Here is a 14,348-nt window from a genome sequence, read left to right as displayed (position 1 = left end):
TGCTGCTCGGCCCCGTGTCCATCCTGGTCAGGCATCTGTGGGCAGGGGAGAGGCCCTGGGGAAACCTCCTGCAGATGTGCTGCCTCCCATGCAGGAGGGTGCTCTTTCCCAGAACTTTGGTTAGGAGATACTCATGAGTTAATTAATCCTTGAGTTTTTAAGCAGAGACATATTTATGAGCCTTGTAAGAGGCTGGGGCCCGGAGAGACATTTCTTTATTCTTCCTCCAGCTCAGCTGAAGGAAACCATAAGGGGAAAGAGCGACTGAGCCACGAAAGCATGGAAGATGGATTTCGGGCTGGTGATGGGGAAACAAAACCCAACTTGCCTGGGTGGGAGTGGTAGCCAAGTGACAGCTCCCTTCCCTCTCCTTTGTCTTCTCGTCCTTTGTCTACAGAGTGCCTGCTAGAGCCTGGCTGCTGGATGCCAGGGTATCTCCAGCGTTTGAAGTGCATTTGTGAAGCACACATGTGGTGTGAGTGCCCACCACGAGCCTCCCTGGCTCCTTCGGGCTGGACGGGGCAGCTGCTGTGGTCCCGTTGCCACCCCGCCAGCAGCACAGAGCGCGGGCAGTGCCGGGCTGTGCTTCGGGGTGAGGGTTCAGTCCTGTGAGCTCCTGGCACCCAGCAGCTGGAGCCACCCAAAGAACAGCTAGCGGGGACACAGGCAGGGACTGCTCTGCCTGCGCCTCCCTCAGCACAGCCCTCCTCCCGCACCCAGCTCTCTCCCCTCCGCTGCCCTCGCCAGGCTGGGCTGCCCTGAGAGGGGCAAGGCCACCTCTGATCTCCTTCCCCGCCGCGCTGCTGCAGGGCATCCTCCACAGCCCCTGCACGCACTTTGCAGCTCTCCAAACTGCACCCTAAGTGGACTTGTGGGTGAGGAAGGTGTTAAACCAGCTTCTTGTTCCCTGTGGTTCTGATGTGCAGTCTCCCAGCACCAGTGAGCAAGCTCTGGCCCCCAGGAGCCTGGCTTCCCCTGCCAAGTGGATCTGATGGGCTTTTCTCTCAAGAGATCTGGGATGCTGCTGTGAGCGGGTGGAAATTGCCACTGGCCGCCTGCAGCCAGGGGAGCAGAGGAGTGCAGTGATGCTGATTACATCAGCCAAGACGCCGATGGAAAACCAAGAGTGGAAGAAACATCCACTGTGCTTTCACTGAGCTTCTCTGATGCATCACAAGCAGCCGAGAAAGTGCGTGATGGGGACAACCAGATGCCTCCCTGGGCTGGGCACATTTTTCCAGGCTAAGAGCTTGGAACTGAGGCTATTTTGCTTTATCCCTTTCCTCAGACTGAGCTGCTTATGACATTCCCTGACTCTCTGCAATCACCGGTTTATCTATCCACCTCAAATGATGCTTCCTCAGCTTTACTGTGCATCTTGGCCAATAGCGGCAGAGAAATGTGGCCGCCACATGTTGGCAGCAATTGAATCCTGGGCACATTTTTTCTCTGCACAGCCTTTAAGCTGTGGGAACCATTTCAAAGGAAACCATTCCCCCTATAACATGCTTGTGATCTGAAGATGTCTATTTAGATGGCAGCCCGGCATTAATTTAGCAATTCACTACAGAGTTTGGCGTGATGTTTAAAGCACTAAAATAAATTGTGGTGAAGTCGTTTCCCTCAAACCAGATTGTGTGGTTTACATTATTTGTCAACCTTAAGTACAACTGGCATGTTTGTATCACTCATGCAAAGCCCCATTGTGCCTCTCTAGAAGGGGGAAGAATCCGCACAGAAACGCATCCAAGTTCCTGCCCCGGCAGTCTCATGTCCCTGGGAGATCTGCCCTGGAGGCACGCAGCCCAACTGGCTGGAAGAGAGCCTGGGCTTTCCTCAGGATGATGGGTGTTAAGTGCAGGCTCATATAGGTTATATTACAAAGGGCCATTTTAATCAGATGCAGATTTGTACTTTCTGCCTGCAGTGCCTGAAATCCACTGAGCCGCAATGACTTAGACACGCACATATGAGCGCACACACATGCATGCAGCCATGTGAGCGGGGCTGCATGGGTAACCCGGGCAGCCGCTTGCCCACTGAGGATGGTGCCCGCCACCAGCACCAGGTGACAGACTGGCCCCACTACCCCGCGCTCGGTGGCCTCTCGCCGTGCCCGGCGTGCCCAGGGGACGGTCGTGGCCAGGAGCCGCAGGGAGGGAAGGGGCAGGTGAGGGGGAGCTGCTCCAAGCCTCTCGGGAGCCTGCCGGGAGCTTTGGGGCTGCCTTCTGGCAGGGGCTGGCAGCTCCTCTCTCTCCGGAGAGGCTGCCTGTGACGTCCCAGCCACACCGGCAGCCAAAGGGAGCTGGGACGGCTGAAGGCTGCTGGTCTCACGCAGGGGATGTCTGGGGAGGTGTTTGCCTCTGGCCGGGCTGAGATGCTGCCCCAGGCTGGCTGGAGCACCAGGCACCGCTGCAGGGTCCCCGCCATCTCGCTGGCCATGCCCAGGCCATCGCAGTGCCACCAGACCTGGCCGTTCCTGCTGCCCTTGGCTATTGGTGTGCTGCAGGGACCTGTGTGGGGTCAGGCGGGGACAGCACATCGGCACTTTCGCCCACGCTGCCGAGAGCAGGTCGGAGGGGCGTGCTGTGGTTCTGTGCCTGCCTCCAGGCGAGCAGGCGGGATCCCATCTGTGATCTCAGTGCTTTATCCCTTCCTTCTCTTCCCTCGGTCCCTACAGCCAGAGAAATCCCCGGATGGCTGTCACAGCTCTCCACACACAAGCCGGCTGGCAGCGCCAAGGGTGTTTCATTCCTCCACCTCCCAGCAACTCGCTAATGCCAGAAGAGCTGTCCTGCGGGAAGCGGCCAAGGCTTTGCACTGGCACAATTGCACTCACATGTCTCCTCCGGCCCCCGGCAGCTCTTGCAGGCTCTCGCAGAAGGTGCTCCCCACCCTGCTGAGCTGCCCCCGGGGTGCCGGGACCCTCTGCACGGGCAGTCTCCCTGCCTGCCCTAGGGATCACCATCCAGTGACCAAGGGTCCTCTGTCTCCCTCTGCCCAGACCCCCATGCCACCCAGCCCCTCCTCTGCAGGTCTCTGGACCCCTTTCGGAGCATGTTCCCCACCGTGCTCCCCGGAGCAGTTCAGCAGGTGTGTGCCCTCCATGCTCTCCTCCTGCAGTTCACCACACTGCAGCGTACACTCGGAGAGCAGGAGCTTGACAGCTGCATTTCTTCTGTAGTATCTCTGAGTTGTAAGAGACACCCAATTTTCTGGAAATTCAATTCAGACAATAAAAAACTCTGCTGCTCCCAAGAGCCATCCCTGTGTGCTCTGGCTGTGTACATATTTGTGCTTTCATTGGATGATGGCAGAAACTCCCTTGCTCGTATGAAAATTCAAAGGGACAGAGCAGAAGCACGGCCAGGCTACACAGACATCTGGCAGCTCCGGCTGCAGCCTCCAGACGCAGGCGCCCGTCCCCTTTCACAACCCACACCCCACAGCTCTGGCAACCACGCAGCCAGCGCCCAGGTAGCCTGTGCAGCGTTTGTCCTCGGCAATACTTTAGATGAGACATTGTCCAGTACAAACACATTGTACTAAGGGCAGCACAAAAGCTCCCAGCCACGGCATTAAATAATTGTCACATTTTTCTTCTGTAAGGATTAACGTTCCTGCTAACCTTGCAAACCTTCATTGAGCTATTGTCACCCCCCGAAACGCAGCACAATCGCCAAGGGATTAGGGTGTCTGCGGAGCAGCCTGTCCTCGCTATTGTGCGCTCCCGGCGGGGTGAGGAAATCCTGCGACATCAGCCGATAAGTCCCTGTGGCAGGGACGCCAAATTCACTGCAGGGCCAGGCACAAGGCAGCTCCGTGGGGGCCGGGAGCTGAATGCCTGCCGTGGCACCTGGGATTTGTCCCTGCAGCGGGTGGGCGGCTGGCAGCATGGCCGGGCCGGTGGCCCTCGTGCTCGGGGCTGCCCTCCCAGCACGGGCAACCACTGCTGTGGGCACCGGGGAGCCAGGCGGGCCCCCAGCCCCGTCCCCTCCTGGCAGCAGGTCTCCCCGCTCGGCTCTGCCACCGTCCGGCAGCTGCCCGCACCAGGCTCCTGGGCCTCCTAAGCCAGGCGAGCGTGTTCATAAATCTGAATGCTGAGGAAATCCCATAAAAATTTAACAGGAAATACGGAGCCATAAAGGGAAGCTCTTGGCATTTCTTGCCGGCTGTCGGCAATGCCCGCTGCACATGCTGCACTCAGGCACCTGGCAGCCGCAGCGGGACCTTGGCCGGGACAGACAGGAGTAGCAGCTAGTTCCCACAGCCCTCCCTTTGGAGCAGGAGGAGACGAGTATGGCAGCAACACAGACTGATGCTCTTAGGAGCAGGACTTTGGTTTCTGCAGAGCTCAGTCTCACAGACATACAGCACAGGCAGAAGCTGTGTTGCAAGGATGCAAGAGAGAAAAAGAATGCTAAAGCAAACACAAGATTTATGCACGTAGGTCCCAGGAGGGTCTTACAGTGCTTATAAATGACAATACATATTGTCGTCCCAACCCCCGTGTTCAGTAGCAAAGGAAAAGAAGTGGGAAGTGTCTCCATCTCTGGAGCCATTGCACAATAACACAGAATGGAAAACAACTTCATCTGTTTGTCCCCAGCATCAGCATCCCCACTCCCACAGCACTTTCCCAAGAGAAAGAACCATTCCCTCCAGAGACAAATGGGGAGGATGGAGAGAGAGGAGAGGCCAGAGTGTGGTGCACAGGGAGCAGAGCCCAGCATCCTTTTGATGCGCCCAGTTTGGACTGCTCAACCAGCAAACACAAGGCGCCTGCTCCAGTCCTCTGCTTAGCACCGATAAGGATTCTTCCAGACAGAGTGAAGTCTCCATCATGGAGGTGTGCTAGTTTTTGGGCATTCATTTCTGGCAAAGGGCTTGAGCAGGCTCTTGGAGAGGCGGCTAGGTTGGGGCTTGTCTCTTGCAGACCTGCACGAAGAGGATCTGCAATGGCAAAAGCAGCATCTGGAGACCCTCGCAGCCCAGCAGGAAATGTACTTGCCTGCTCTTTGGCAGGGCACTCAGCATTTGGAAGCCAGCACTTGCTCATTGTTACTGCTGTGCAGTGGGATTTCATGGTAGTTTTTCATCAGCTTTGCACGTGTTTGATCATATGAATAGGGACTGAACCTCCCCACAAGTGACAGCAGCCTGGCTGCCCAGGGTCCGTTGGGGTTTTGGAGGAAAGACGCCCGTTCTCATCCAGAAACTCACTGTATTCTCTGTGCACGTGGAGAGAATTTGGCTTCTCTTTTCTGGCATTGTGGCAGGGAAACAGTTTCTCCCTCTGCCTTGGGGACACGCAGGTGGCCACACGTCAGAAAAGAGCACTCTTAAAGCATGCCTTCCGCAAGGAAGCTCAGAACAAACGTGATGCCAGCATGAACGTAAAGAGAAGGTGGTCACCCAAAGCCCACCTGAATTTCCTTTTCATTGGGCTTTGCTGGCAGGTGGGAGCAAGTGTCCTGGGAAATGGTGCGGGTGGCCATGGCACCCCCCGGGTCTGCACCGGGGACACTGTCCTCAGCACCGTCTCCCAGGTGCTGCACCCTGGGGCATGTGCTGAGGGTTTGGCTGGTGGTTGGCCAAACAGCCACCGGGAGCTCCCCCTGCTAAATCCTACAGCAGGAACTTTCCCTGGACACCTCTGCTGTAGGTGGTACGTGGGCTTTGCATTTTAATCCATTTTGTTTCATAGAATCATAGAATGTTTTGGGTTGGAAGGGACCTTGAGGGAAGCTTTGAGAAATGAGTCCTGCAGTCAAGCTGGCTCTTGTCGGACTAATCTCAAGAGGCTGAAATGAGCCCTTATGGACAGAGAAGGACTGGCCGGGGGCACTCAGAGCCTCTGAGCGTTGGCTGCACCCTGTGCTGCTGTGGGACTGCTTCTCATTGAACTCTTCTCAGACCGTCCCTCATTTTCTATCAGGGTGTCCATTTTCAAAAGCAGGTGGCGATTCTGGTTACCAGGATCCATCCTGAGACATCTGGAGGGAGGCTGATTTTCAGGAGATAGCAGCAGATGGGCTTAGTGCCTGTTGAAAATTAGGCCCTTTCTATGTCATCCTGAAGTTTCTCGTGGGTTTTGAAAACACAAGCAGCTGCAAAAATCTCCATCTTGCAAAGGCAGAAGGTGGTGATGACTCTGCTTTGCTGGTCTGGCTCCTGCGCAGGGCAGAGTGCAGCACAGGCCAGCACTCGGCCACGCATGCGCAACTGCTGCAGTGAAATCGGGAAAGTTTCACTGGATTCAATTTTCACCAGAGAAGGTCATGAGGTCCAGGATGGGTGTCCCACGCTGGGAGGAGAAGTCGGCTCATGCCAGCGCAGCCACCAGCACGGCGGTCTGAGCCGCCGGTGGGCCAGGGCAGGCGGGAGTCCCCGCTTTGCCCAGCTCAGTGTCACCGATGGCCATTGGCTATTCTGGAGCTGGTTTCCATGAGGACTTCTTTTTTTTCTGTAAAAATGTTGAACAATTCTGGATTCATCCCCATGTGGAGCGGGAAAAATTTTGAAATCTTGAACATTTTTGAGGGCTTAAAAACAATTTCCCACCCAGTTATAGCCACCAGTCTCATCAGGATGTGTTTGAAACCACTCCAGCAGGAGCTGAGCAGAGCTGGTCTCAGCTGGATACCGCTCTCGACGAGAAATGCCGTGGTCAGGGGTCATGTTTCTTCAGAAAAAAAGTATCTTCAATAGCTCAGGAAGTTATTAGTGTCTGCTAACAATAAGAGCTTTGGATTGATTCAATAGATGCTCATTTTAATTGTAAAATGCCAGTAATGAGAAATGTGCCATCCAATGACTCATTTTTCCCTTGTAAAAATTATTGGACATTTTTATTAGTTTTACAAATGACAGGACCTCGTATTTCTGAGAACACTTTATACAAGCCTTGCACAAGCCCACTCTCATAAAAGCGTGTCTGTGGTGACATCCGGAGCCACAAGAAGGGGAGCGGTAGAAAGGCCCAAAGTGGTGAGGACAGCCCACAAGTGGAACTGGCAGGACCGAACCCCAAGAGGGTGGGAAGGGGTGGATACAGCGACGGAGACATGAGCTTCGGCGCTCCTTCCCAGCAGTGCCTTTCTGGAGAGGCACGGGGCAGACAGGGGGATGGGTGCCAGCCGGTGCCCGGAGGTCTGCCCGGCACAGAGCCCCGGCGTGGGGCAGCCGTGCTGGCGCTGAGCGGGCGATGCGCCGGGCGCAGGGAGGGCAGGAGCCAGCCCCAGCTGGGCACAGCTGAGCCAAGGTAAGCGCCGTCCCCAGCCGTGGCCCTTCTGCGGCCAGCACTGGGCAGAGCGGGACCACGCAACCTCCTCCTCCTCCTCGTCCGCTCCCGACGGAGACGCCGCTTCGCGCCATTAACCCCAGCGCCCGGCTTTATCCATCTTGGCGTTATCTCTGCCGGCAGACAGCAGGGGCCCGGGGTGTGCTGGGCTGACTGCGGAGCGCGCCTGCCCTTGGCTTGCCAGAAACAAGATAAGGGGTCGAGCGCGGGCAGGGGGCAGGGGGCATGGGGCAGGGGGCAGGCAGGCAAGGGGCACGGGGCAGGCAGGCAAGGGGCACGGGCACAGTGCGGACCCAGCCCAGCTGCGGCGGCATCGCTGCTGGGCTGTGTGGCTGGATGGGGCTGGTGGGGAGCGCTGGCTGGGTGTTCCTCCTTCTCCGGAGAATAGAAAAGCTGCTTTGGCCAGACTCTGCTCTTTTACAAAATCCAAGCAACTTCCCATGGAGAATTAATTTGCACAAGGGAGGAAAGAATCGTTTTCGAGAATTTCTCATTTCAGCATTTCATTTCTCGTGTCTTGTTGACATTATTTTTATTTACATCGCCTCGTGACAAGTCATCTGTAATTCTGCGCAGTGTGCCATGAGCTGGCATGATATGACATAATGCAAGAGCTGAGATAGCCTGCTTCATCTATTTTAGTTTGGAGGATATTTTAAACTTTATGTTATCCAGGAAATTTCTGAAATATTTGTCTTCGTTCCAAGCCAGAATGAAAACAATTTTTGAAATGTCGGAAGTTCCCGTGAAACAAGTAGCGAGTGCTTCCAGCTCCGCCACCGCGTGTGACAGGGCGGCCGGCGGGGAGGCCCCAGCCCCGTGCAGGAGGGCGGCAGCAGGCAGCAGGGAGCGAGCAGCAAGCAGTGGGCAGCGGGCAGCAGGCAGCAGGCAGCAGGGAACAAACAGCAAGCAGTGGGCAGCAGGCAGCAAGCAGTGGGCAGCAGGCAGCAGGCAGCGATCAGCATGCCTCTCCCCATGCCTGCCGCAGCCTGGCACGCATTTGCTTTCCAGCAGCACGACTGCAGTCGTGTATTTAGGGTGGGGGATTAACGAGAGGGATGGCTGAAGGAAGGGCACAGGGAGAGCGCCTGGCACATCCCTGTGCCCGTGGGCAGCAGCAGGCAGAGGGACAGGGTTGGCTCGGACCTGGCACATGCCACAGCCTCCCAGCATCATCCAGGCAAGGAGCTGGGACAGGGAGCAGGACGTGCCACGGTGTCAGCCCAGGGCAATGGGGACAGGCAGCTCTGCCACGAGCAGCAGGCGCAGCCCTGCATGTCCCTCCCTGTCCGGGGCAGCACGGGCTGGGAGGGCTGTAGCAGCCCTGTTGTGCCCGCTTCCCCCGGCACCATTCTTGGTCAGTGCAGTTCTGGGCCTGTCTGTGGGCTCTCCGCAGGGGCATCACTCCACCCCAAGTTCCTGGGGCTGACGCTTAGCAGAGAAGGTTGAGGCTGTGTGGGGCAGAGAAGTGACACCAGCAGCCTCCCTGTGCTCCAGGGCAATGGCTTCCTCGCAGCAGGACATGCCAGGAGGGACCCATGGTCGCTTTGCAAACCCTCTCTGGTTTGTGGGGCACCAGCCCGGGGAGGGAGAGGCTTGGCTGGCAGCCGCAGGGCTGCAGGCAGGAGGGATCTGCACTGGCCCTAACGCTGAATCTGCTGAGGCTGAAGCCCTGCGGGACAGGCAGCACTCTGCGGGGACGCAGGAAGCCAGGGTCCCCATATCTGTGTGTCTGGGTAGAAAGTGCTGTCAGGTTCCCAAAGTATTTGCCTTTGCCTCTGTGCTGAGACGTTCAGTCCTCAGAGCTTTGTTTTGTGTACTCTGAGAACTGACAATTTGTAAAAACATGCTGCTGGGCTAATCCTCCATCAGCTCCCGGAGCAGAGACCAGCTGGGATCTGGCAGCTCTCTCCCTTCTCCCACTTCAGTCTGCTGAAATAGTGAGTGTCTCTGTAACCAGTAGCTTACAGGTTTTGACTTATACGCAAAGCAGAGCAGCAGCTTTCTGCGCTCGGCAGCCGGGACTGCACAGGCACGTCATCCTCCCTTGCCAGCGCGGCGACCTGCCGGGCAGGCACGCCAGCTGTGCCAACAAGGTGCTGCATGCCGCGCCAAGTCCTGGGGGCGATGCCAGCCTTGGTGGTGAAATCATCTTGGCTATCTTCTGGCTTTGGAGCCGTTGTTATGCCCTGGAGACGCTCTTAGGGATGGGAGCTCTTTCCACAGCACGGTTTGCTGTGGCTCTGGTCCACAAGCTAATGCATTGGGGAAGTAATAAAATTAGGCTCTAAAAAGAGGCACCTTCCTCTTTGTGCACAGAAAGCTCATGCTCTGCACGGAGGTTTTAACAGAGAGCACAGCAGCACCGTGAGCCTTGAAGCGAGTTAAAGATCGCTCGTGCCATCTCCTCTGTCGAGCCTCAGTGTGCCGGCTTGGTGAGTGGCAGGCTCTACAGCCGTGCTGGACAAGCACTGGGGATACCGTTAGGAACAGTGAGACACATGCGCTGCCTTGGTTGAAGGGGGTTTGCAAAAACAGGGAGGACTCAGATCTCTGAGGTGCTGAGATTTCACTGGGGCCAGGAGTCAGTGCATAGATAGGTGCTGGCTGGAGTCAAACCCCGGATCTATCCCATCGGTTAGCAGGTAGTGAACATAGAGCTGGAACCAGTGTGTGCTAATCCTGGGTCTGCCCAGGCAAAAGGCTGGCACAGGGACATTCTCAGCAAGCCAGCTGTCAGTGGAGAATAAATACAGCCCTGAGAGCTGCGCTGCACCTCAGGCCGCTGCATGCAGTTTGGAGGAGGCAGGACAGTAGGATGCTGCTGTTAACCACTGGCTGCCCAAACAGGCACCAGTGTCCCCACAGGCTGGCTGGATCCTTCCAGCCTGACCCCAGCTTGCCTGCACCCACTTGCTCCTGATCCCAACCAGCGCCGCTGCAGCTCAGTTTGGGGTTAGCCAAGACTGGTGCCGCGGGAGGACAGCACAAGTGGTGCCATCAGGGAGACTGTGGGGCACTCTGAAACCTTCAGCACCTCTTTGCCCAAGTCCCGCTCTGATGGGACAGTGCGGGGTGCACTGCCTGTCCCGGGCTGTTCCCTCCGGCGCGCCATGTGGAAGCTGGCAGGAGAAACCTGCCGGGAGAGCCGTGTGTACCGTGAGCATTGCTGGAGTGCCCCCGTCCCAGGTTTGGGATTGAGGTCCTGTGCCCATGCCTATGACCCCAAGGTACAGCTGGCACAAGAGCTGCCCCCTCCATCGCCTCTTGGGCAGTATCTGGGAATGGCAGGGGTCTGGGGGGGCACGTAGCCGAGGGATCAGCTCTGCGGCACAAGGGGACCTGCCCCAGGTCATCCCAGATGCCAGTGACCAAGCAGGGACCTGGCAATGCCCCACTTGTCCCCCTGCTCCCGGGTGTGCACCTTAGGGGCACAGTCACATGCCAGGGTGGGAAATCCACTGCTGGTGCATGGCTGGGGTTCGCCCTTCGCAAAGACGGGCAGGGTCTTCCTGCGACAGGAGGGTGAGGCAGGGGCAAAGGAACACGGGTCCGTCACCCATTGCCCCCACGGCTCAGAGCTGCCCCGGCAGTGGAGCGGGGTCCCCCGTGGGCAGAGGGAGCCCCGGGGCACTGCCCGAGCCGGGCATCCATGGGGCTCATCCCTGGAAAACGGGATCATCCTGCAGCCCTAAGTGGGAAGGTACCAGTGCCATTACTCTGCGTGTAAAGGACCTGCGATTTTTAAGAAAACTCGTTTTGAAGCTGACTGGAGTCTGTCAAAGCAAATTAGTTGCAGTTTCAGCTAGCCACTTGTTTCTGGTTTAACCCTGGGAAAGCAACTGGGCTACAAATGTTTACCTTATGAGGTAAACCATCAATATCCTTGAAACTTTGATTAAAAAAAATACTGGACTAGAGCATCTTGTGGATTTCTTTTTTTTTTTTCCTGATTCGTTTCACGATATGCCAGAAGCATGGCTTGAGTTAGGACTTTGGCAGGGGCTTTTATCATGATGGATATAGTGGAGGATAGAAAAGAAATTTGGTTATCAGAGGATGCCAGAACTCAACTTCCTAGCACATACATTTAATAATGCAAAAGTTCTCCTTTAAAGGTCTCCTTAGAACAAATCCTAGTCATCACAAAATCCATGGAGATAAATTAAATTACATTTTAATAGTGAAGAACTCATTCCTGGGCCAGGCGCAACAGTGAAAGTATGTTCTCTCTTAGACAAAAGTAGCCTCATCTCCCATCAAAATTCTGAATGTTACCATATGAAAAACTTAATTGGAAATGAAACCCCGAAGCTCCCAGGCACTACGAGGGGCTGTCATGGCTGTGGTAGCTCTCTTGCCGACACTGCAATCACTGCAGCGTTATTATTCTCCCCCCTTGTAAATGAAAAGGCATCTTCAAGAAATAGCATCTAATGCGTATTTGCTGGAGCTGGATCTGGAAGTGGCTGGCCAGAGACAGCTTTGTCCAGCGTAACCTAAGGTCTTCCTCGGGGAGCAAAGATGCAAAGCAAGGAGAGGCACCGTGCTTCCCACGCGCACCTTGTGCGCTTCAGAGCCCCACAACGGGCTTCGGTAGCGCCCGCTCTGCCGCCCAGCCCGCTGCAAACGCCTGGCTGAAGCCTTCTTGCCTTCGCCTCAGATCATTGCTTTCTGCTCTGCCATCCTTTAGAGCCAGGCTCAATCCATTCTCTTCTGCATGCCGTCATCTTGAAGATATTTAAAATACGTACAAACGCTTCCCGTGCAGGCAGGGATATTTAAAGCGGACGGTGTGTGCAGTAGGTGCCACAGTACGGGGTGATGCGGGGCGATGCGGGCAAGGCCAGCGGCCCGGGCCAGCCTCACCTCGAGGTCCTGCATGATGAACATTTGCAAAAACGGAAAGGGGGGAAAAAGGCAGAAAGAGAGAGAGGGAAGAGCTGCCGCAGCTCTTCATCTCGTCCCTCCCGTTGAGGTGTGGGCCTGGTGACTGAGGCCAGGCCTGCCCTGGCATGGCTGGCCGTCCTGCCCTTCGCTTCCTCATCTTCCCCTCATCCTCCCCATGCCGGCCTCCCCCTTCCCCTTGCCTCAGCCCCGGGAGCCCGAATCCCCGCTCTCTGCCCTGCCTCCTCCATCCCCGAAAGCAGGGCCCGGCCCCCTGCGCCGCCCCGACTCCTCCCTGCAGCTCCTTGCAGTGCACGGGGCTGGGCCTTGCTCCTCTCGATGTCTGTACAATTACCAAAACCCCTTGGCAGAATTAGCTCCTTGCAGAGCACTGCATTCAATTAATTATATAGTTTAAAACACAATACGTAGACGTATCCCATTCACACCAGAAAAGCTTTTGGCTCCACTGGAAATCTCTGAAAAGCCACAGTGCAGCAGAAGGCAGGACGTGCGCACGGCCCTGACTGGGCTCCTTCAGCGTAGTCTCAGAAGACAGTCTTTAATTGTAATTAAAATAATTATAGGTGTACTGCAAATGTCTCAGAGAACGCAGCGGAGCAAGCACATTTCTACAGCTTTCGCTGCAGAAGGATCCCCTCAACATGTGTTTTCAGCTGATTTATTTATGCTCGTTTCAGTAGTGATATTCCTGTCTGCCGGCGTGGGCCTGGACTGACCTGTGTGGCTCCCTCCCCAGGGCACGTGTGTCCGCCATTAGTGGGGACATGGGGACAGGCACTATTCACCCTTTGGTGCCGCTTTGGGACAACACCGAGCGCCAGCGTCCGTGCTGCGGCCCTTTGCGGGTCAGCAGGAACCTGTGGCTCGCGCCTGCGGGGTTCCCAAATCGCCCCAGGGTCCCTCCCGCCCGCAGCCCGCTCTCTGCAAGGGCCCAGCTGGGGCAGCAAGGAGCCGAGCCAGGGGCTCGCCCTGGCCCCAGCAGCTCCTGGCCCCGTGCGGGTCCCAGAGCCGGCCCAGCTGGCCACGGCTCCCTGCTCTCGCTGCTGCAGGTTGCTGACGGGGGGACTCGGGCCTCCCGAGGTCACCAGCCTGCGTCCCCATGCAGCGATGGGAGCCCACAGCAATTACAAGCTTCCTGCGTGTCCTTCTCTGGGGCTTGGTCACACATGATGTCTCACATCTGGGATCTGACCAGTTGGTGGGGATGGCAGTGCTATTTCCATGCCAAGCTGTAGCTTTTTTACCCCCAGCCGTTTCAGGGCTTACAGCTATTGTGTGGGTTTTTTAATGTTGCAAGAATTTATATTGGGAAAAAAGTGCCTTTTTTTTTTTTCTTTTCTCAATGCCCTGGGAAATGTCATCCAGCAGGAATGTTCCCAAGAGTTGCTCGTGGCCGAGAGGAGGATGTGCTTGAGCAGGGGCCTGCATGCCCAGCTCCCATCCCTGTGCCCAGCCTCCTGGGACCGACTCTTTGTGCTGTGGCTCCCCTGGGCACCCCATCCCCACTCCCCAAACTCTGCCCCGTGCTCCCAGGGAAGTGGGGCCAGCTCGGCCCCATGGCAGCACCGGCTCCTGCCCCGCTGCTGCTGGGCGCAACAGCAGCGGAGGTGGAAGGGAGGGGGAAGAAACCTGGAGAGGGACAAGCTGTTCATGGAGCCGCTCCTGCTGCGGAGGCTCTTGGTTTCGTGTCCTCTTGGCTGTGCCAGTGCCCTCTTCCACTTCCAGCTCTGGAGGGAGTTACAAGAAACGCTGGAAGTCCCAGCCCTGTGGTGTGTCATCATTTAAACTTGTCTTTAATAGCGTCTCAAAGCAATTTACTTTTCCCGGACATCAAAGCCCCCAGAGAGATACTGGGAGAGGCAGGGCTTCCCCCACGAACCCCAGTGGCTCCCGTGTCCCCTTGCCCTGCCCCGCTCCGGGGGGCCGGACTCCCTCCGTGCCTGCAGTCGGCAGCCGGGGCTAGTTGTCCCCTCAGAGGCTGGCACATAAAGCAGACCCTGCTTCAGCCCGAGTGAGAAGTGTGATGTGCTTTGGAAATGCATTAGCACTGTGTGATGGATCGGGGCTTTGGCTGGGTTTGTTGAACAGCTGGACTTTCATCTTGGGGAGCGTGATGCATCTCAGGTGCGGCTGT

Source organism: Pelecanus crispus, chromosome 16, assembly GCF_030463565.1.
Source record: "Pelecanus crispus isolate bPelCri1 chromosome 16, bPelCri1.pri, whole genome shotgun sequence".
Lineage (NCBI taxonomy): Eukaryota > Metazoa > Chordata > Aves > Pelecaniformes > Pelecanidae > Pelecanus > Pelecanus crispus.
Note: the sequence above shows the minus strand (reverse complement) of the source record.